Source organism: Brachycentrus maculatus, unplaced genomic scaffold (genome assembly GCF_059751285.1).
Source record: "Brachycentrus maculatus isolate JH-2025_06_01 unplaced genomic scaffold, ASM5975128v1 h1tg000151l, whole genome shotgun sequence".
In the NCBI taxonomy this organism is placed as follows: Eukaryota; Metazoa; Arthropoda; class Insecta; order Trichoptera; family Brachycentridae; genus Brachycentrus; species Brachycentrus maculatus.
Genome location: NW_028280904.1, coordinates 22,876 through 45,750, shown reverse-complemented (window position 1 = coordinate 45,750; position 22,875 = coordinate 22,876).

Sequence of the window (22,875 nt, the reverse complement as noted above, 5' to 3'; positions counted from 1 at the left end):
TTCCTTTTTTATTTACATACTTTGGTCGACAAAAGTCATGCTTATAATTTTCTTCTCACATTTCGTCTTCCACGTTTCAGTAAAAATCTCTTACTTGCTTTCGTGGATTAATGATAAAAATCAATCATATCTTTAGGGCCTCTGATTGCAGATGTTGGCCTTTCTTTTGTACACTGTTTCATACGGCAATGCTGTAATATATAATTATCTTGATAATTTTTTTTGACAGAGATATAAAAATTGCGATGCATTCTTGATACCTCTTGAATAGAAAGCATTGAACATTTATATGTGTTATTTCCGTGTTTACACTTTGGCAAGCTGGGTAAATGTTTAGATGATTATCTAAAAAAAATGTTTTGCTTCAGTTAACGAGCTTATTTAGTTTAGTTTAAAAATATCCTCATAAAAGTTTTTAAGAAAACGCCAAGTTGATAATTATTCACATGGAAGAACATGCTGTATGTAAATAACAGGCAGTTTTCGACTCACCGATTCTGACGTTTCAGTTCCTTTTTCCAGTTGTTTTTATTAATAACACGTTTTCTAGCTTCCTTAGGAGGAAGTTGCACCACGTTTTTTGCCAAATCAGCCATTATTTATACTAAAAATCCACAAATAACACAAGCACAGAACACTACTACGAGACACAAACCGACAATGACGCCATCTTGATTTTTAAACTATCCTTGCTCTCTGATTGGCTGATATGGGTCAGAAGGGAAGTTCCATGGATATAGCGGAATTTGAAATACAACGCTGTTTTTAAGTATTTTTACGTGGAATCTACCAGGTTTTCCAAATATATTAATATTTTAAATAATAAAACCCACAACTTGCATTCCGATGTGGTATTTACTTTAAAATCTTATAAATCTGGATTTGGCGGATTTTGAAACTGAGCGACACAATTCTAGTTTTGCTTTATGCAACGCCGCTTGTCATTCCAGACAAGGTTGAAAATTTGAGGCAAAAACACTCTCTGCACAACTTCATTATAAAGAATTCTACGTGTAAGTTTGTCGATGTGTATGTACCAACTTAAAGTCATAGGTACCTACCTAATAGGAGATAGTAATAAAAGAATAATAAGATTTAAAATTTACTTACCGTTCCCAAAGTGATTGGAAATTGATATCCTGGAGAGGTAGTTTGCATAGATTTCGCAAATAGACTCAGCTGGCCTAGCGGAAAATAAAGAGAAGGACTGATGTCTCCGGTACTCAAAATTTCTCGCGACATGTCATTGGAAGATGTTTCTCTGACATAATCATCATCTAAAAATTTAACGGAAAAGTGGAGACGGATTTCCAAAATCAATTTTTGAATATATCGCACCGTCAAGAGTGCCACAAGTCTAAATGTGTCAAACAGAAAAACGACACCAAAGATTTTAGCCACAGGGTGGGTAAATTACCAATACACACAACATTTCTACGTAAAAGAGTATTACATTTTGTGTAATGGCAGGGTTGACGATTTAGAAAAGAGTGCTATATTCGTATACCCCGCGTGTAATTATATTGGCACAATGTACCACATTGCAAATCCTATTACGGTAAACCACCCCCCCCCTGCTGAGATAGGTGCCGCGTTATCGCAGGGAACATTATAAAGGGATAATGTTTCAAATATTTTTTTAAAGTTTGTAATTTTTAAAAAACTTTTTAACTGAAATGAGTCAACTAAAATTAAAATACAATTTAAAAACCTTAACCCTCTACAATGTTCCCTCCAATAATGCGGTACCTATCTCAACGTTACAGGGGGTTTACTTTAAATACTTGTACCTGTACACAAAAGTTTTATTTTGACGTATGGAATCCTGTAAAAATAGATATGTAAAATTAGCGATATGATATAAGGAATGTATCATGGATATATCGCCGTCATACAGGAGAAAGTGACCAAGTGCATTTTTTACAAAAACGTGATCATTGACTATTTGATATCTTACTAGCTAAATATTACATTGAAAAAAATTCCAAAGGATTTAAAAGTATAATATATCAACTTGTCAAAAATGACTAACTGCATTGATGTTTATTTTATTGCCAAGCAAACGTGACATATCGCTCACTCCTTTCAAGAACGTCATAAATCAAAATTTGTCAATTTTGAGTTATGCATATTTTCGGAATGCCTAGAAAATGTACTATATCCCAGCAAAAACGGCATATTTTTAACTTAATATTTACTCGCTACAGGGCAGAAAGTGTGTTTTTGCATTTTGAAGAAATTATTCATTGTTCTTTTCAAGACCGTCATAAGTTAGTTGTGACTGACCCATCGAGCAGGAACGCTCTTGTCGATTAGTGCAATAGTGTATTATTTCGGCATAAAACAGTGTTGCGCAAAAGGTAAGACCATTTTCAATTAATAGTTTTGTATCAAGAATGTATTATTTTGTTTTGTGTCAGTATTGCAAAGAAAACAAATAGCGTCCTGTCTGGTTTATATTGATTTATGACGTTCTTGCACAGTAAAAGCGTGACATCGACTGTACTATTTTAACTTATGACACTGTTGTCAATAAAACTTTCTTCCTTTTACAAAGCGGATTTGAACTAATTTGTTTTATGACACTTTTCCAAAGAAAAATTCGTCCACTTTAAGAAAAATGTGCAGTTTATTTAGGAATGTGTCATTATTGCCAGTAAAACAATCTACTATTTGCAAGTTGCTACAAATTGCAGCATGCGTCTTTCTGCACTTAAATTGGTAATTTACGTTTGTCCTTTCTACATTCATCATTATGACTTTTCGAGGGAAAAATGTCGATAAAATTAGTAATAAAAGATGTAAAACAATGCTAAAAAGATGCTTTATGTAGAAATACATCCGACAGTAAAGGTAAAAAAATTGTACGTACACTAAATATGCAGTCAATGAAGTTTGTTAATGTCTTTATTATATTTTGTGATTGTTTCAGGAAAACCGATTTACCGAGTTAAAAGCAAACTCGGAATTCAGTTTTAAGATCAGTTTTAATCCACAAAAATCCATTTCTAAAATTTAGTGGTGTCAATGATGATATTCTTCAGCCGGCAACAAAAAGCAGAAAACCGATCAAAGAAAAACATCCAAAGATGTTATTTTCTATTCTGATAATTGCAGTGGACAGCAGAAGAACCAATTTATGTTAGCTGCATACATTTTTGCTGCCCGCAAATACATTATCGATTCAATCACACATAAATTTTTGATAAAGGGCCATACCCAGAACGAAGGAGATTCCGTTCACTCTTTAATTTAAAGAATAATAAAACAAGCACTCAAAAGTGGGCCAATTTATTCGCCAGAAGGTCTTATTTAATTAATTATAACAGAAAAAGAACAACACCATTTTCTATCAATGAACTTTCATTTGAAGATTTCTTTGATTTAAAACTTTTGGCCTCTGACGTTGGTCATCTCCGTGTCCTCAAAAATAAGCCAAATGAACCTGTTCAATTTAAACAGATTAAAGTGATGCGAATTTAAAGAGATTCCCCTAGTTCGATATTTTATAATGGGGAATCTTATGGGGAAACAGAATTTATGGAGGCCATCATTATAAGAAAACCTAAGCCATGTAAAAATATGCCGCTAAAGCCTGCCTTCGTTCAAAAGCCTAAGATTTCTGACGCTAAAAAGAATAACCTTATGAAAAAAATTGAATTTCAAAGGTTTATAAAACTTTTTAAATTAAAAAAGCAACTGTGCCTTTAGGGTTATCAAAAAACTGTTTTATACAGTAGCTTATATTTTTTTAAAACTTCTATATTATTATCTGTTGTATGTTGTATTATATATCTACGAGCATTGTAATCGTTACCATTAACTTTTTGGAAATTTTTGAGAAAATAAAATTGTATTGCCTCTATCTGTGTTTTATCCTTAAAACCAAAAAAAGCCCAAACCCATATTTTTTATTTGAACTCCATGATTATTTTTAGGTATAACTGCTTATTTGGAATGAAATTATCTCAAGATACTTCAATTTCAGACTTCCAAATTCTATTTGTTTTAGTGATAATAATGACATATTTTGACATACTTCAGGCACAATTACTGAAATTTTGAGCAAGAACGTCATAAATCAAAAGGTAATGTTTAAATATTTTTTTAAATATACTAAATATTTTTCAAATTGAGAAAAAACCTTCAGGTTTTACCTAAAACGATCTGTTGCATAGTAAAAAAATTACTAAGTGACTTGGTATTTATTTTTAATATGTTTTATTATTTTTTTAAACTTTAAAAACGATCTCCTGAAAAATCAAGTATTTTGATTTATGACGTTCTTGAAAGGAGTGGGCGATATGTAAATGGCCCTCCTGAACATTTTACGTTTTGTTAGTTGGTCACTTTCTCCTGTACGACTACGATATGAATGTTATTGAAAATAAAGCTTTGAACATAGGCCGGGCTAGTTTTAACACAACTAACTAGGTTAACATGGGTAAGATCCGGTCATTCAAATGATCCGCATCAATGGTCTGTATCACTCAAATTACCCGTTCACCAAGACCAGATCATCTGAACGATGGATAGTCGGTTGTTAGCGGAAGGCAAAGAATTTTTAGTACAAATCTTATGTACGATTAAAGAAAAAAGATCCAATGGATGGAACATTAACATCCAAATTTTCACTAGTAACCTTTTTTTAGCACTGAACCCCTAACAGTCGTTCTGGGTTGAATATTATTTAGTAAAATAATATTTTTATGAAAAAAAACTTTTTTAGATGCGGTAGGGTAAGTTGACTTGAATCAGACGAAAAAATGGAACGATTCCCCTTCTCCGAATTCATTTAATAAATATTTAATTTCACTAAGAGAGATTAATATTAGGATATTAGGTGTAATATTTGATTTAGGTATTCTTATTTATTCATCCAAATTGCAAAGCCAAGGTTCAAAAATCAAGGGTCAGAAATCCTTTCAATGAACCTACCATTGATAGATCACCGTCTGTATAAATTCCTACATATAATTCTAATTATATTTTCAATTGTTATAAGTATGATGAAGCAGAATCAAAGATTTTTGACCGCTATTTAAGGTGAGCGCACACAACTTCACTTTGCAAGGGTGCCGCCATCTAGCCATTATATTTGCAACTAAAATCTCACAGTAACTGAGCCAACATTTTTTTTTTCTTCATAATTTCGCGGAGCACTTGCAACAAGCTCGCGGAGCACCAGCGCTCCACGGAGCACCGGTTAAGAACCACTGCTTTAAACCAACAATTATTTGCATTTTTTTTTTGTTTTAATGAAAAAGAGAAGTACCTACATTTAGGATGAAAAGTTTTCTACCTGATGAAAAAAAAATCTATCGCAAACAAATAAAGTATATTTATTTTAAGAAATACGCGCACTTTATCAGCTTCACATTTAATCATATATTTAAATTAATAAAATTTTTCTTCGAGTTGTATTTCAAAGCTACTCATCATTTTATTATCATTCGCAAATATATTTGTATGGATTCGTATTCCGAGATATGAAGTGCGCAATAAATGTACGGTGTTGTAAAGAAATGAATAGAGTCTTTAAATGCAATATTGGTTGTCTAATTTTCATGAGCTTTTTCCATCTTAAGATATTGAAAATTTACCGATTCGGATCATGGGACATTTTTTTCTTCTTTAATGAAATCTGATGTTTTTAGGTCCAGAACTATGGCAACAATAGTCACATGTTATGAATAAATACATTTCAGTGATCCGTTTATTCATAGCAAAATTATTTATGGATCAAGAGAAAATTTTCACATTTTCCTTGTATATCACAAGATATTTGATAGATTTTACCAATATCGCTCACTCCTTTCAAGAACGTCATAAATCAAAAATCGTCAATTTTCAGTTGTGTATGTTTTCGGAATGCCTACAAAATGTACTATATCCCAGCAAAAGAGGCATATTTACAACTTAATATTTACCCGCTATAGGGCAGAAAGTGTTGTTTTTGCATTTTGAAGAAAAGGTATTGTAAAATTATTTTTTTAAACATACTAAATATTTTTCAAATGGAGAAAAAACCATCAGGTTTTACCTAAAAAGATCTGTTGCACAGTAAAAAGTTCAATAGGTGGCTTGATATTTATTTTTAATACATTGTGTTATATTTTTAAACTTTAAAAACGTTCTCCTGAAAAATCAAGTTTTTTTATTTATGACGTTCTTGAAAGGAGTGAGCGATATGGTAGATATATTTTAAACAAAGAACATTTATTTGAACACATCTAATCTAAGGGTTCTAAGATGCATTAAAACCTTTTTCAAATTAATATACTTACCTTTATTGAACAAAAAAACAACAGGGATGAATAATACATAAACACTTTATTCTCAAAAACATCCATATTACACTATATTATTATACTTTTAATTTTAAACCTAAAGTGTTTTGTTTTATTTCACAATATTTTTTGTTGCTTCTTTGTTGAAATTCAATTTTTTTAGTGCTCTCATACAACACCATGGTTAGATTAGCGTAGGGAACATCATTGTCTAAGCTTAACTCGAAGGCGCACAGTTTATACTTGTTCTGTGCAAGCGGGTTTCCCGCAAGGTATCGGAACCTCCCTTAAGGAAGGTCGTGTCACCTCGCAGTATGATTATTGTCTTAGCTTTTTACGGGACCTTGACTTCGTATCAAGTCTTTATTTTAGTTACGAGTAATTATCGAATATGACTTTAAAGTGTAGTTAATTGTTATTAAACGCATACAATTTATTTATTTATTTTTATTTATTATTCGGCATTCACTTTGTTATAAGACATGATTTAATTATAAATAAAACACTTGTTTGTTACCACTTGGGTGGTAAAAAAAGAGGCGTTTCAAAAGGTTACAAAAGGTAATAATTGGAGATAATCCAGATTTGTGAACAAGTGTTTGGACACAATCGAAATATTGTAAAGGATATCTAAATTCTAATTTTTATTTAAAGATTTATTTAAACGATTATCGCTTCCCTCTCGAAACCCCATTAATTAAATTATTCAAAGATGGTAAACTCTTATGCAATTATTTCGACACATATATGTTTTGACCCCTTGTTTAGATTTATTCGCAAAGGGTAAAATTCAGGTTTGTTAATTTTTAATGAGCTATATAAATACTTGTTTGTGGTGTACTAAATGTGAGATATATGACTTAAGTAATTAAGAAAAACATTTCCAATTTATTCTCACCCCATCAACCCTTCGGCTACAAAATATTGTTATATGATATCCAATGTAATGATATGCTTTGAAATGATTAGGCACGTTATTCTGCTAATGACACTTGATCTTATCGATTACAAAATAATATAGTAATCCATGTCGAAGGGCTAAAGTATAAAAGAGGATTTACATACCAGATGGCCTGCATTCAGAAGGTAACGCGACGGGATCACAAATTGTACACACAATAACTCCTAGTCACAACCGAAGAAATCCGTTGCCTGTTGTAGCGGGATCCAAATATTAGTATGTCATTTAAACATTATTATTTAAACGAAATCTAAACTAGTAACAATTGAACTGTTTTATTATTATTAATTATTATTAATTCAATATCTCACTTTAAAACAATTACGAAGCCAAGCTACACTTGAAAAAATATACCATATTACTTCAGTATTTTAAATATTGTATTTCTAATATTAACTCAAGTATGTACGTATCGAAACATTATACAGTATGGCGCAAAATTAATCACCCTATCGGAAGATCTTATAATTTTTGCAAATGGCGTCGTGCGTCAATCATATTTGAAATTTGTGAACTAGACAGCTGAAGTGTACAAAAATGATAAAACGGGCACACATGTGTATCAACACTGGCGGCATCATATTTTCCATGTAATAGAAAAAAGTAAAGGTCTAAATAAAAGTAATTTTTTTATTTGGTATAAAAGTTATTCATAAACAAAAATAGATGATTAATTTGGCGCCACCTTGAATTTGTTTGTATACTACAGCTGTCTAGTTCACAAATATCAAAAATGATTGACGTACGACGCCATTTGCAAAAGTTATAACAATTTCCGATAGGTGGATTAATTTTGTGCCACCCTGTAAAACTAAAAATACATATAACCATAAAACTGAACATCAGCTTACCTGAAAAAGATGATGTGAACACACATACCATTGTGGGACTGTTGATTTTAAAGCATACTCAAAACAGAGTGAAACGCGGTTTCTCAGAAATATGAAAGTAATAAACATTTTTTTTTAAAAATCATTACTTATACGAGTTCGAACATGTGAAACATTAAAATATCTCAATGATAAACGATTGAAATATATTTTCTCCCTTCAATATTTAATATGTTATCATTTCAAAGAAAGCTGAAATGAATAAATATTTAAGGAAATTATTTTTTTTTGCCTTAATAGCGTAACTCACATTTGTCTACGTTACATGAGATCCTAGGTTCGATTCCTGGTAGGATTAACATTACAAATGGCGGTGTTTAATTTGTTATCCTAGACCGGCTTACGAATTGATTTGCCAGACTTATATATGGTAAAGGTTTATATACATATATATATATATATATATATATATATATATATATATATATATATATATATATATATATATATATATATATATATATATATATATATATATATATATATATATATATATATATATATATATATATATATATATATATATATATATATATATATATATATATATATATATATATATATAAGGAAAGGAATATTACAGTTGAACTTATATAAAGACGGGGAACTTATAAAGAGACCTAAATCGATAACGAAGTTATGTCAACAGAGAATAGCAAGTGTGTAGTACAATAATTAAAGATCTTAAGTTTAACGAAACGTTTATGTAATAATATTTATATAAGGGCTCAGAATGTCATGAAAAAAACGGAATTCCCTACCGGATCTGAATCTTTTTAGGTTTTGACAACATTAAACTTTGCATAGAAGAAATGTACCTATGTACCTCAAACGTGAAAACCGAAGCTCTCTAATAATTAAGTAATTGCGGAAAGATAGAGAGAAAATGATTTTATATCGTGTTTCTCCATGTGTGTGTGTGTGTGTGTAGTGTGTATATATGTATATGTGAAAAGGATGAGTACGATATACAAATACTAAAATGATTATTAGGTTTTGAATTCCATTTTGATTCAGGCGAAAATTAAACATATATTTTTTTCCATAACTAACCTGATTGTGGACAGTACGAAGTTGATGAAACGTCTGAGCTTTCAACAACATCTTTGAAGACAGTCTCCGCTTGGGAAGAACCATCAGCCTCTATCAAGAGTTGTTCTGAAATAAAAATAAACTTAGACTCGTTTCAATATTTATTTAGCAATACTTAAGGGGTATTTTAATACAGTGAAAAAACCCTCCCGTTTGTGTAAAACGAGATATTTAAAATTATATGATTTCCCAAGAAAATACAATTGGAGACTGTTAAAACTCCTTGATTCGACTGAAAAACACATTAAATCCTGAATTGTGTTTCTTTACGGTATTACCTTCAATATTGTGGTTATTGGTAGATTCTGCTAATGTCCCAGGTTCCTCAGACGGAGCTGCATCCATTTCGGCTGCTGGTAACTGGGTTGCAGAGTTCTCCAGAATTGGCAACATTCCAGGTTTAGCTTTAGACTTCTTCCTCTTACCTTTTCCGCGCTTAGGCAACAATTGCTCGCCCACACAATCCCTAAGACATAGAAGTAAAAAATTGATATCCAATTTCTCGCGGATGTAGTTTGTAAAGTGAACAAAATGACTACCACACAAGCAAAATAACGTTTCGCATTAAAAATAACCAGAATATTATTATGTTTTGCATATTGAAAGCATTAACTTTGTGGATCATCATGTGAGTGGATCAAAACACAGTGTATTTTTATTTGTCGAAATAATATAAGAATATTATTATTTTGTCTGGTTTCGTAGCAAAACGGTACTTTTTTTCTGGATGACACGCCTACACTACTCCTATTTCACTACTTTTTTCACTCTTAGTCTCTCTTTATTAACCTGTTATTCAATGAGGTTTTCCCTCCATACCCACTGCTCCCACTCGAATTTCTTCCAAAGCGATGAGATTTGGAACTACCACTGAAATGAACAGTTGATGGTTTGAAGAACATAATAAAAATACCGCAATAATTGTCAAGTGAGTTCTTAATCAAATATTGCAGATTTTTAATACATCTTTATTTTAGTTGCTTTATTACTGGGGTCATCGATAATAACATTTCGCAAATAATAAGAATATACATAAATACATCATATAGTTTTTCTACAATAAATTAAAAATTCCTTAGGTAAGTAGTCGTAAATCCCATTATTTTATTTTATCCTTTACTAATATTTTTTAAAACTCCGAAGTCCAAAGTATCCTGAGTCCAGAATTAATTTAAAAAAAAACATCATCTCGGACATTTCAATCCGTAAATATTCCGAACAAATAACTAACAGCAATGATTTTTTTTAATATTTACTTTATCATTATGTTCAATCATGATCAAGTATTTTTAAAAAGTATGATTTTCATCCTGAAGAATACGCCTCAAATGAAAGTCGAAACGTATTTCCGTGTTTCGGACTCTATCCGTTACTGCCTTTCCCGAGATGTGTCGTAAGGTTTTCATCACACATAGAGTTTAAGTTTGAAGTTAATGAAGTTAAATTGAAGTTAAAAAATATATTTGAAAAAAAACATGATTTTCTTAGTAGGGCCTGTTATTGACATTCATTAATTTTCTCGGGAGTCCAACTTCCATTGGTCTCAGCAATGTTACAATTTTGTGGATACGACTTTATTTATGGGACATTTATCTCAAAAGACCATTATTTGGATTCATACCTTCTTCGTGACCGGCTATTATTGCCACTGCTGTTGGAATATGCAGAGTCAGAAACTTTTGCCTGAGAGCCTTCCGACTCCTCTTTATTTTCCATGTTGATGTTGTATCTGCAAATAATAATTTGATCATAACTTGGAACTCCTGAAAGCTCGCTTTTTATATTTTCCATGTTGATGTTGTACCTGCAAATCACAATGCAAATACTCGGAACACCCTACAACGCACTTTTTGTATTCTCCGTGTAAATATTGTACCCGCAAATGACAATTTAACCACAACTTGGAACTTTTGAAAACGCGCTTTTCGTATTCTCCATGTTGATGTTGTACCTGTAAATAACAATTTATCATATCTGGAAACTCCTGAAATCTCGCTTTTTGTATTCTTTATGTCGATATTTTACCTGGAAATCACTGCAAACACTTTGGAACTCATAATAACGCTTTTTTGAAATTCCAACGTCGAATACATTATTTGATTGCGTGTGAACATAAAAAAAACAGTTTTATTTTTTATATATACAGACCAGATAGACATTTCATTTATAGACAAACTAGCAAAACAAGCGAATTTTCCATTACTAGAATGTCTTATTAATCTCGATATCGTTTACACTTTCTATAAGCATATAAAGGCATCGAGATATAATAGAGGGTCGTTTTTGGTGGGAAAATTCGGTAGTTTTTCGAGCTACCGCAGATTATATGACCACACGATACAACTGTGATTCCTTGTAAACGCATTTTTATTTTGTATATTAAAAGCATCGTTAACTACGTAATACCGCATATTTTCAAAACCAAATATTTATTTCGAAGAAAACTTATTTTTTCAATAAAAAATACATATTGTGTTGTGAGGGGAGATTGAATATACCGCCTTATGATTCATAAAAAAATCGCCGCGTCCAAGAAAAGTTCCTTCGGATGTTGTGTATTTTTGTCAGTATTGCAGGATTTTAAAACACACTTAAACGATTAAATTATTATTTTTCATAAATTATTTTTCTTAAAAAACGATTAAATTATTAGTTTTCATAATTTTTTAAGAATTTTACATCTTCAATGATATTTAGAGAAAAGATAAATATAAAATTATTGCTGGTCTTTAATTTACAACGATGATGATTTCGAGTATTTTTGTATTTGCATTAACTTACAAAATTGTAAAATTAAAAAATATAATGGTTGGAAAAACGGACTGAGGAAAACCGAGAAAAACTTAAAACGAACAGGTATGTCAAATACTTGACATCGATCAGGTTAGGAGTCGAAATAATCGACGGGTATGTATGAGAAGATGCATGAACGTAGAAGAGGCGAAGAATGATTATAAAGACAGAGTGGTGTGGCGTTGTATTTTCTCTGTCCACCCCTGCGGAGTGGCGTGATGGTTAGTTAGTAAGTTTTTTTTTACCCTTATCCGCACCCAATGGTGCATAGGGCACTGCATCGTAGTGACGCAGTGTTAACTTGATCGTTAATTGCAAGAAGGCAAGGTGATCAGCCCTCCGCTTCAGGTACCAGTCCAGGATAATATTGAATAAATATTAGAGTGAAAAAATCACTTATATTTATTTGGGAATCGCTATTTCGAATATTTACTTGGGAACTCCCTGTGAATCGAACCCGGGACCTCCAGTACGGCAGCCGAGCGTGCTGACCATTACACGTTAGTAAGTTAGTTAAATTAATTTATTATGCGATAGACGGCAATGTGCTTTGTAGCAACGAGCAAATGCTGAGAAGTTCCCGATTGGCCCACACTAGATTATTCCTCCTATTCCCAACACAGATTTGAATAAAACATATTTATTTATTTAAAAGAAACAAAAATCTACTAAATAATCTATGAAATTTGTACATAATAAGCAAGGCAAATAATAAATGCAATTCTTATCTTAAAAAATGTGTTGTGTAGATTGTGGAAAAAGGCGCTTGTCCACATAGACCTACACTCTGTGCTCTAGAAGTTAGAGAAGCTTATTAAAGCCCATCACATAAACAATAAATAGAGAATACCGTTCCTCTTCATCTCTATGGATTTCATTCATTGAATATTATTACCACCCTCCTCGTCCTTAAAACTATGTGCTCTAACGTATACACACGAAAAAGGTTGAATAACTCTAGAATGTACGGATTGTTACTTGGAAATGTTCATAAACAAAATGACAGCCTTGAACTGGGAGAATAAAACTGAGAGTGCGTTTAGCATTAGCTACTCTATACTGTAGAGTTGTAGAGTATACGCAATACACGTGTTTCGATGCATTCCGCATTCACTTCAAACGGTGTTTGAAAATGATGCGGAATGTAACCGACAAACGTTCTACGACCAATTTACCAAGTAAAACTTAAATTAAAAATTAAACAATAACTTTTTTTTTAGTCAGTAACAAATGGTTTTATATATTGAAATGCATACTTTTATATGATAAAAAAAATTGCCATGCTATAAAATAAAGCTTTAAAAATAGATGATTACGAAGAATTTAAGACTTAATTTAAGTTTGTTTTTATGGTAACGTGGAAATAAAGACGCAGAAACCCATGGTCACAACTGTCGTCACGAAAACGCGATTTAGTTGACTATGGCATGCATTTCGCATGCCTCACGAGAGCCGTTATCAATCATCTTTCCTTTTCACGAGGCATCATTATATCCTCTGCTGGCAAATCGTCGTCAGTTTTCGTCTAAACTTTGGGACGCGGATTTAGAAGATCCTAGAAGCAGTTTATAGACTCCATATGTAGACTGCATAGGGAGCGGATATACATTTTTTTATTTATTGTGTAAGTAAATAATTTTTAACAATCGACTTCAATTTGTTTAGTTTCCAAGAGAGAATTCTGAGAAGATAGAAATTACTTTCCTTCCTGCCTTCCTTCAACTTATCATTAAAGGGAAAGTCGTGGAGTTTTAAGAAACCAGAAGTCCTGGCTGAGAAATTTAAGAGAAAGCACAGGAATAATAAAAGTAAGGGAGTTGTCACGAGCAACGGAGGACAGACAAGCTTTCGTCAGGAAAAGAGGAATAATTTTCTTAAAAACAGAATTATAAACGAGTATGCAAACCCGGTATAAATATAAAAACTTAAGAAAAGTTACTAAAAAAAACGATCAAATTTCATAATTGCTCATTTCTTTTAACATTGTTATAGGGACCATTTTCTGTTCAAATATTGGCTATGGTATATTCGTATTTGAGATGCGATTATGTTTTTTTTTAATTATCCCAAATCACCACCGTGTACGTCGAAATCATAAAAATTAAAAGGTCGAATTTTCCATTTTTTAGTGATAACAATAGTCTGGGCTTCAAAAAAGAAAAGGTATAGTATCAATTATTCATAAATTCAAATTAGGTACCAATAATCTACCTCGGGGAATATTTATTGAAATATGTAGAAAAATAAGTGGATCGTCAAAAAATTAAATCACGTTTGGTCTTCAGCGACAATATCTTAATTAAAAATTCAAGTCTCATATACATTTTTTAAAAACAAGTGGGCGATAAAAAGTACGTACGTGTAGGTATACATATTTTTTGATAGATAGTTAATTTTTTGTAAAAATATGAAGATGAGACATGAGATATGAAAAGAAGAGAGTTATTGAAAGGTAATGAGTTAAAAAATCATGAAAATATTTTGTAAATACATGTTGTAAAAAATAAAACAAAACCAGTATATATTCTTTAAAAATTGTTTATGACCTTACGTCCGGCTCTATGCATTATTGGAAGCTAAGTGAATTTTATTATTGCGAGTATGGCCTTAGAGCGCTTGTGCACTACACGAAGTTTTACCATCCGGCAGTCCGTTTTTTTTTAATAAAAGCGACTACGACAGTTTAGCGTGATCGAATTTACGCGCAACGTTTTCGCGCACCGATCAAGCGCACCGATCCGAAGAAGACGGCCAAAAGCACAAGCCAATCATCCATTTTATCATGCTAACCGGACGGTAAAATTTCTGCAGTGCACAAGCGCCCTTAAAGCGTATGTCCACTACACGGAATTACATTTTTAGCAGTTAGCTATTTAAAGGTCAGCATTTTAAAACGATGATTGGCTTGGCTTATGCTTTTGTCCATCTTTCTTCGGATCGGAGCTCTTGATCGGTGCGTGAACACGTTGCGCGTAAATTCGATCACGCTAAACTGTCGTAGTCGCTTTCATTTTTCAAAACCGGACTGCCGGACGGTAAAATTCCGGGTAGTGGACAAGCGCCCTTAAGGATTATTCTCGGAATCCCGGGAATGCAAAATAACTTCGAGATTTCCCTACGTGCGATATATTTATAATTAACTTTAAGACCAGGGTGATAAGTTGCACGACATATGCAATACACCTAATGACAGTCAAATTGAACAACACGTTCAAGCTCCACTTGAAAGTTGTTTCGCGTCTGAGAAATTGTATGCGAAGATTCTAATATATCGCTCACTCCTTTCAAGAACGTCATAAATAAAAAAAACTTGATTTTTCAGGAGAACGGTTTTAAAGTTTAAAAATATAATATAATGTATGGAAAATAAATATCAAGCCACGTATTTACTGTGCAACAGATCATTTTAGGCAAAATCTGGATGTTTTTTCTCCATTTGAAAAATATTTAGTAGATTTACAAAAATAAATAAGCAATAACTTTTCTTCAAAATACAAAAACAACACTTTTTGCCCTGTAGCGGGTAAATATTAAGTTAAAAATATGCCTCTTTTGCTGAGATATAGTACATTTTCTGGGCATTTCAAAAACATGCACAACTGAAATTTGACGATTTTTGATTTATGACGTTCTTGAAAGGAGTGAGCGATATGTTATGTATACCCGTCAGCTTAGGGAATCAGATTGACTCAGTACTTATTAGGATTAGTACCTTCTATATGAGTATATTAGCGGACTTTATATACAAAAAAGATATACAAGACCAAGATATACAAAAAAAAACATACTAAATATAAGACTCTTCCGCATTAGGGGTAAAACTTTTTAGGTTCTTGGAAAAAAGTTGATTTTACGCTTTGCTCTCTTTATTGGCTATTTTATTATTCCAGGATTAAAAAATGGTTACATGGAATTCAATTCAAATAAAATCTCTCTTATTTCATATTATGTTTTGATATCTGAACAAAGATGAAGAAGAATATGGAAGTCTGGGCATTAACGGGGCTTACGACCGTCATCGGCTGGTTTAAGTGATCACTACACACCCCTGATTTACATCCATACTACTCAAATTCTTGGAAGTTCTATATATAATATACGATCTAATTTCAAAATATTATTATGTGCTTGAATCACTAGAATTTCACTAGAGTGATATATTGGTGAGATGAAATAAGCTTTTCAACGAGCAGAAACTCTTTCATTTGTGTGTGAGGTCCGAATCCTGGATTTTGACCACATACATGAGAAACGCCAGAAAATATACTTTTTATTTTATTATTTTGCTTATAATTTGACCAGCATAATAACACTGTGTTTAATAATGTTATAATAAGATGAAATATTCGATCCAATCACCGTGTTTAATTTTGGATATATCACCCAACGATAAATATATCGCTTAGTTAAATCAAAGAATATAATGGTAAACAGATTATGCTTTACTATTACAAAACGATATGACGTAATATTTATGTGATTATTCGTGAAACAGAGGGTGCTCCGCCGTACGAAGCCCCTTATTCTAGGGTGGCTGAGTTCCGGGGGTGTTACGTTGGAGTCGGGCACGTGTTTCTCCTTTTTACAAATTGTCCGATAGACGCAAATGCCTCGTGAATAAGTACGCTTCCTAGTAGAATCGGATATCCACATTTCTAGTACCTATCTACATATTATACCTGTTGCCCATGTGACTTTCATATTCGTCGAGGATTCGAAAAGCAATCTGATATCCATAATTAAAGTTGAACTTATGATTTCCTTTTGATGCAATAACTTTGTGATTTTCCATTTTATGATGAAAATAAAACTTTATTTTCAAATCACTTTAAATTGTAGTGATTTTAAAACAAAGTTTTATTTTCATTAGAAAAATTGAACTTGTTTGTTCGCCTCCTTGGTGTAATAGTTAGCATGTTTAGCTACCGTGCCGGGGGCTCCGGGTTCGATTCCCCGGGGGGGTGAAAGTAAATATTCGTGATTTTACACTCTAATATTTATTTAATATCACCCTGGACTGGTCCCTGAAACGCAGGAGTTGCTTGATGACCTTACTTTTATGTAGGTAACGATCAAGATAACACTGAGTTAATACGATACCAGTGCCCTAGTGCCCTATGGACTATTGATAAGGGTTTGAAGAAAGTTGAACTGAAAACAATAGAATAAAAAAATGAAGAATGCCATTTTCGCGAAGCATTTTTCTTTCTTAACACGTTACCTTGAGGTTCGCAATCTTTTTTGGTTTCTTGCTTCCTTAATACACGGGGAAAACTTACCTTTTTAAAAACAATTACCCATTTAACAGCGAAAAAGCTGTAGAATTATTTTTTCAATTAATTAATTTGCCGAATTGTTTTATTAAATATTTTGCGGCTTCCCGGGTGCCGCGTCTCACACTTTAGGAATCACTTTGTTAACCGGTAGATCCTTTTTTTAATTAGGCAACATACAAAGGAGGTGCACTTTTTGGTGGAGACGTATTATTACGTCGCGGGGAGGTGAGGTTAGTAATTATTTTATCAATGCTCAGAATTAATTAAAAGTCATTGAAACAAAGTTTTTTCGTTTATTTAACAATTAAAAAGTAGTCAGAATTCACCTTTTATTTCTACCTGCCGGAACATTGAGTTTGTCGTGGATGTCGCTTGAATAAATTTTGCCAATTTTGATGAATACGTAATAAATATATTGTAAAATAAAAAGGTTGCGAATGTTTAAAAAAATGTGTAAAATAAGCTGAAATAAAATATGAATGAGGAAATGTAAGAACGCACATGTGACCGTTTACCAAGTACACGCGCACCACATACAATAGAGAAGAGCTACTGTTTTCGCCGTGTCATAAATTTATGCCGATTCACGTATCGATGGCACTCATATTAGTCAAATGAAAAAAAAGTTTCACCCGTTCTAGGGAACAACAAATCCTAGCGCACTCCCAGTTCTTTTCGTAGACTGTCTTTTTCTATAATGTACAATCTTAAAACCCTTTCAATAAGCTGGTTTAAATTTCAAAATAAACCGGTTTAAACTTCAATTTAATCCAATGGTTCATGGCTATCTAGGTACGAGCTGTTACATAACACATGACTTTAGACACATTAACTTTGAGCCCTAAGTGCGTGGAGTACTAATTAGCCTATCGACAATTGCGTGAAGATTCACGATGAAGTCATTTAATTTAACAGTATGACCATACTCTAGATCACATGGTTTCTGGCAGAACGAAGAAGTGTTTATTCCTTGGTCGGTTGGTTATTACATTCGAAGGACAAAATCCATGAGGTTGATAAAGAGAAATTGCTCGATGCATCTTTGCCTGGCTTCGGTAGAGACTCCAACCCAATCTTTGACAATACGTCAACTCTGACATGGTATATTACCTATTTATGTGAAGGGTACAGGCTCCTCTAGATTCTATAGCACCCCATAGCTATACTGTCCAGATCTGTGTGGACTTTCTAACGCTTTTTCTGAATCTACTTAACGTATACCAAAGAATGTTCCTGACTGTTGAAATTTGTCGTGTATGTTAAGGATTTTGTCCACAAATGACGTACCGGCCAAAAATCTCGAATGGTTTTCTCTAAATACTTATAACGCGCATAATGGAGGTGCAAATTCTATGTAATATTATATGCGCCAGCATTTCGATGGTACATAGGTTGTCACAGTTAAATGGATCACCCTTCTTATGATACGCGGTGATCTCTCCATTTACTCAATCCCTTGTACATAGATCACATTGTCACAAACTGGCCATTTATTAGTTCAAGTATTCGACATGTTACGATGCATCTCGAATATTCTGGGTTGATACCTTTGGCACCTGGACCCATACTTTTTGCTTTAAATTTTGGCAACAATTATCTCTATTATGTTGGCGGAACATCAAGTATCTCGACATATACGATAACTCTATTCGTGTTTTCAAGCTACCGGATTTAAAATGCATTTTCTACAGATCTTTCTTGTTATCTGGAATAACTTCCGCTTGTTGCATCCTTAAGCAGCCTGTTAGCTGTTACGGTATGGATTCGAGGTGACGCTACTTATCGAACCTTTAACCCTTTGCCTATCAAGACTTTTGGGATTACTAAGCCGGAAAATTTGTGATGTAAACATAAATAATTCAAAAGTTAAATGCGTTCGATAATTTATAAATACTCTGAGCTATTATTGAAACAAATCTATTTTTAAATTTCATCTTCGGCATGACGAAAATAATAAACTCCCGCAGTTTAGTCAACTAAATGTATGCAACGTTAAAAAATCGAGTAAAAAGTAAATGCTGTCCGCATTGCACTGCAAATCAAACGACTTCCCGACATAATTGACTACCGGTATTTAAAGAAATAGAGTAGGGGTGGGGCATACTAATTATATATTTTTAAATATATAAATATATATATATATATATATATATATATATATATATATATATATATATATATATATATATATATATATATATATATATATATATATATATATATATATATATATATATATATATATATATATATATATATATATATATATATATATATATATATATATATATATATATATATATATTATATATATGTATATATATATATATATATTTATTATACTTTGTTTTTCTTGTGAAAAAATTGTAACTCAGATTTTTGGAATATTACATAACTGTAACTGATTTTTAAATTTAATGATTATTTGATTCTAAATAATTAATTTTTAAAAAAATATATCAAATAGATAAAAAATTTTCGCGCAAACCTGAAGGAATCCCTATCGTACTGTCCGAAATGTATCTGATTCTTTTATATATCATGGCGTGAGGTCCGACGGATCCGTTTTTTTCGCTAGAGTACCGAAAGTCGATATATCGGTAGCAAAAGGGTAAAGTGACCGATTTCAGCCCCTGTAGCTACTCCTAAGGTTATTCAATTACAGGTTTACATCGCTCAGGGTCGCTCGTCAGGGATCATCCCTTGGTGTTTTCAGTTTTTCACCCGAGTGTAGTCAGACTTACATACCATATAACAAACGATCAAGTTAACACATCACTCACTCCTTTCAAGAAGGTCATAAATCAAAAATCGCAAATTTTCAGTTGTGCATGTTTTCGGAATGCCTAGAAAATGTACTATATCCCAGCAAAAGCGGCATATTTTTAGATTAATATTTACCCGCTACAGGGCAGAAAGTGTTGTTTTTGCAGTTTGAAGAAAAGGTATTGTTTTATTACTTTTTTAAATATACTTAATAATTTTCAAATGGAGAAAAAACATTCAAGCTTTATCTTAAAAGATCTGTTGCACAGTAAAAAGTTCAATACGTGGCTTGATATTTATTTTTAATACATTGTGTTATATTTTTAAACTTGAAAAACGTTCTCCTGAAAAATCAAGTTTTTAATTTATGACATTCTTGAAAGGAGTGAGCGACATGATGCGATGTCCTATGTATCATTGGGCATTGTTAGCTAATTTTTTTAAATGTAACGTAAATTCACAGTAAAATCGGGATACAATTTTGTTTCACATTTTCAATAAATTTCGCAACTGAGGTAAAAAAAGTTTTTTGTAAAAAAATAAAAAAGTAAAAAAATTGCTTTACAAGAGAAGGTCCGGCAGGAAGCCTATATGCTTCCGTATCAGATCTAGCAATACGGTGGGATAGCTTTCAAATGTTAGTTAAACTTGTAGCAAAATTTACCAACCCTTTACTAAATTCAAACATTCTATCATACTTCTTAATAGTTTGCCTGATAAATATAACAAAGAAAAGATTCAATTTGATTTTTCTTTGTCCTTTAGAACTAACTCGCTTGAGATAATGGTATACTAAATGACAAATACTGGTAATACTAGATCACAAAAACATCTTATAAAATATTATATTCGCCAGCGAATGTGTCTGCAACCAAATAGAACCTTAATTTCAAAAGTAGCCGCTATCATAATTTATAATAATTTAATTTTTTCCCTGTCATTTCTGAAATTTACGAAAATTTTCAACGCAACAAGTAAACCATTTGCAATGTATATTTCATGTTTTCTGTTTTTCACTGATTCTTCTTGTACATGAAGGAGGCTACTTTTGAAATATATGGACGCAAATATAAGTAGATTTTATTACGATGTTCGCATGTTACATTCGCACGAAATTTGTAAATCGAATATCTGAAATACACAGCTTAATTAAAAACAGTTTTATGTTAGATATACAGGGTATTTGCCAAAAGTCATGATTTAAAAAGAAAGATTATTGACCATACCAGTATGAAGTATGAAATGTTCTTATACTTTAAAGTACTCTCCACTGACGTCTAGATATTATTTCCGCCGAATCTTCCTTGTCTGGAACTCTTTCTCGAAGGCCTTGACTAGGAGCTTCCCCTCCTTCAGAATTGGCGTTACAGCCGCTCGGAGAGAATTAATGCGGTCAATCTTCCTCTGTTCGTGTCATGTGAGGTCCCGCTGAGGTCAACAATTACTTGAGAGTAATTATCCTTTTCTCGGGTAGCTAAAGTCCAAAACTCCAAACTCTTATATTCCGGAGCCAGGAGATCTGTCTTCTGCCCACATCTCGTCTACCCTCTATTTTGCCTTTTATGATTAGGTGCAATAGCTCGTACTTCTCTCCTCTCAGCACATACCCTAGAAAGGACACCTTCCAGACCTCGATATCAGTCAGCAACCTCCTCCCTGCTCTTGCTCTTTGGAGCACAGTTGAGTTGCTGACCATATCGGTCCATGGAATGCGAACATTCTACGATGTAGCCATATTTCGAATGCCTCTAGTTGGTTCATAGTGCTGACTTTGAGGGTCTTGACTTTGACTTTTACCAGACATTAACCTAACCATTCTCTGCCGAGGCTTCAGATTGAGGCTGTCGTTATAGAATATATTTCTCATCTTATTAAAAACTGTACGAGCGGCCTCTATTCTGCACTTTACTTCGGTTTCTGGGTCAACGTTTTCAACAACTTGGGGTGCTGTCAATACGGCATCCTTTAAGTATGGCTTTGATTCTCAAGAATAAAAAAAGCCAACCCAAGCAAAGCGGGACTGCAGGGGGTTGCCATTTGTGCTTGAAACGTGTCACTGGGTGCATTATCATGATTGGGACCAGCTCGATCCATACATTTCACAATATTCAATTCATCTATAACGATACGATCCACAACAGTTTTCGGAACGTTCAGAGTGTACTCCAAATCACTCATTCCACGGTCAGAATTCAATAAATCTCGTTTTTTATAATATAATAACAATTATATAGTTTTTTCACACATATTTTATTTATTCATTGATTTGACGTTTAATTTTTGAATTCCATATTTATATTTTTAATATTAAAATCAAACACTGATTATAGTCTTGTGATTTCTACGTAAATATAATTTTTAAACACAAAACTGTAACACAATATTTTGATAATGCGCTTACAAGGCGAAACAATTTTGAGGATAAAAAAATATATTGTTTTTTAATAAAATAATACATTCAACTTAGTATACCAAATCACTGTTTGATTTTAATATTTAAAACATATGAATATATCTTTTTTTAAGCATTGACCAGGTTTCGTAGTTATCGAAACCATCAGACTGGTGGGAGGATAGACAAAATTCTAAGTTAAGTACACAACAAAGCAAGGGTTGAAAATCGTAATTTGATGTAAATGTTTCTGAAAAAAATCATTTAAATTAAAAAGCAGTGTATTAAAATAATAATTACATATAAGTTATGGTTAGAGTAAAACCCTTACCATGACTGTGCGATTTTTCACAATTTTATTACAGAAATGGATTTTTGAATCTATTATTAAAATTAACGTATAAAAATACATTTC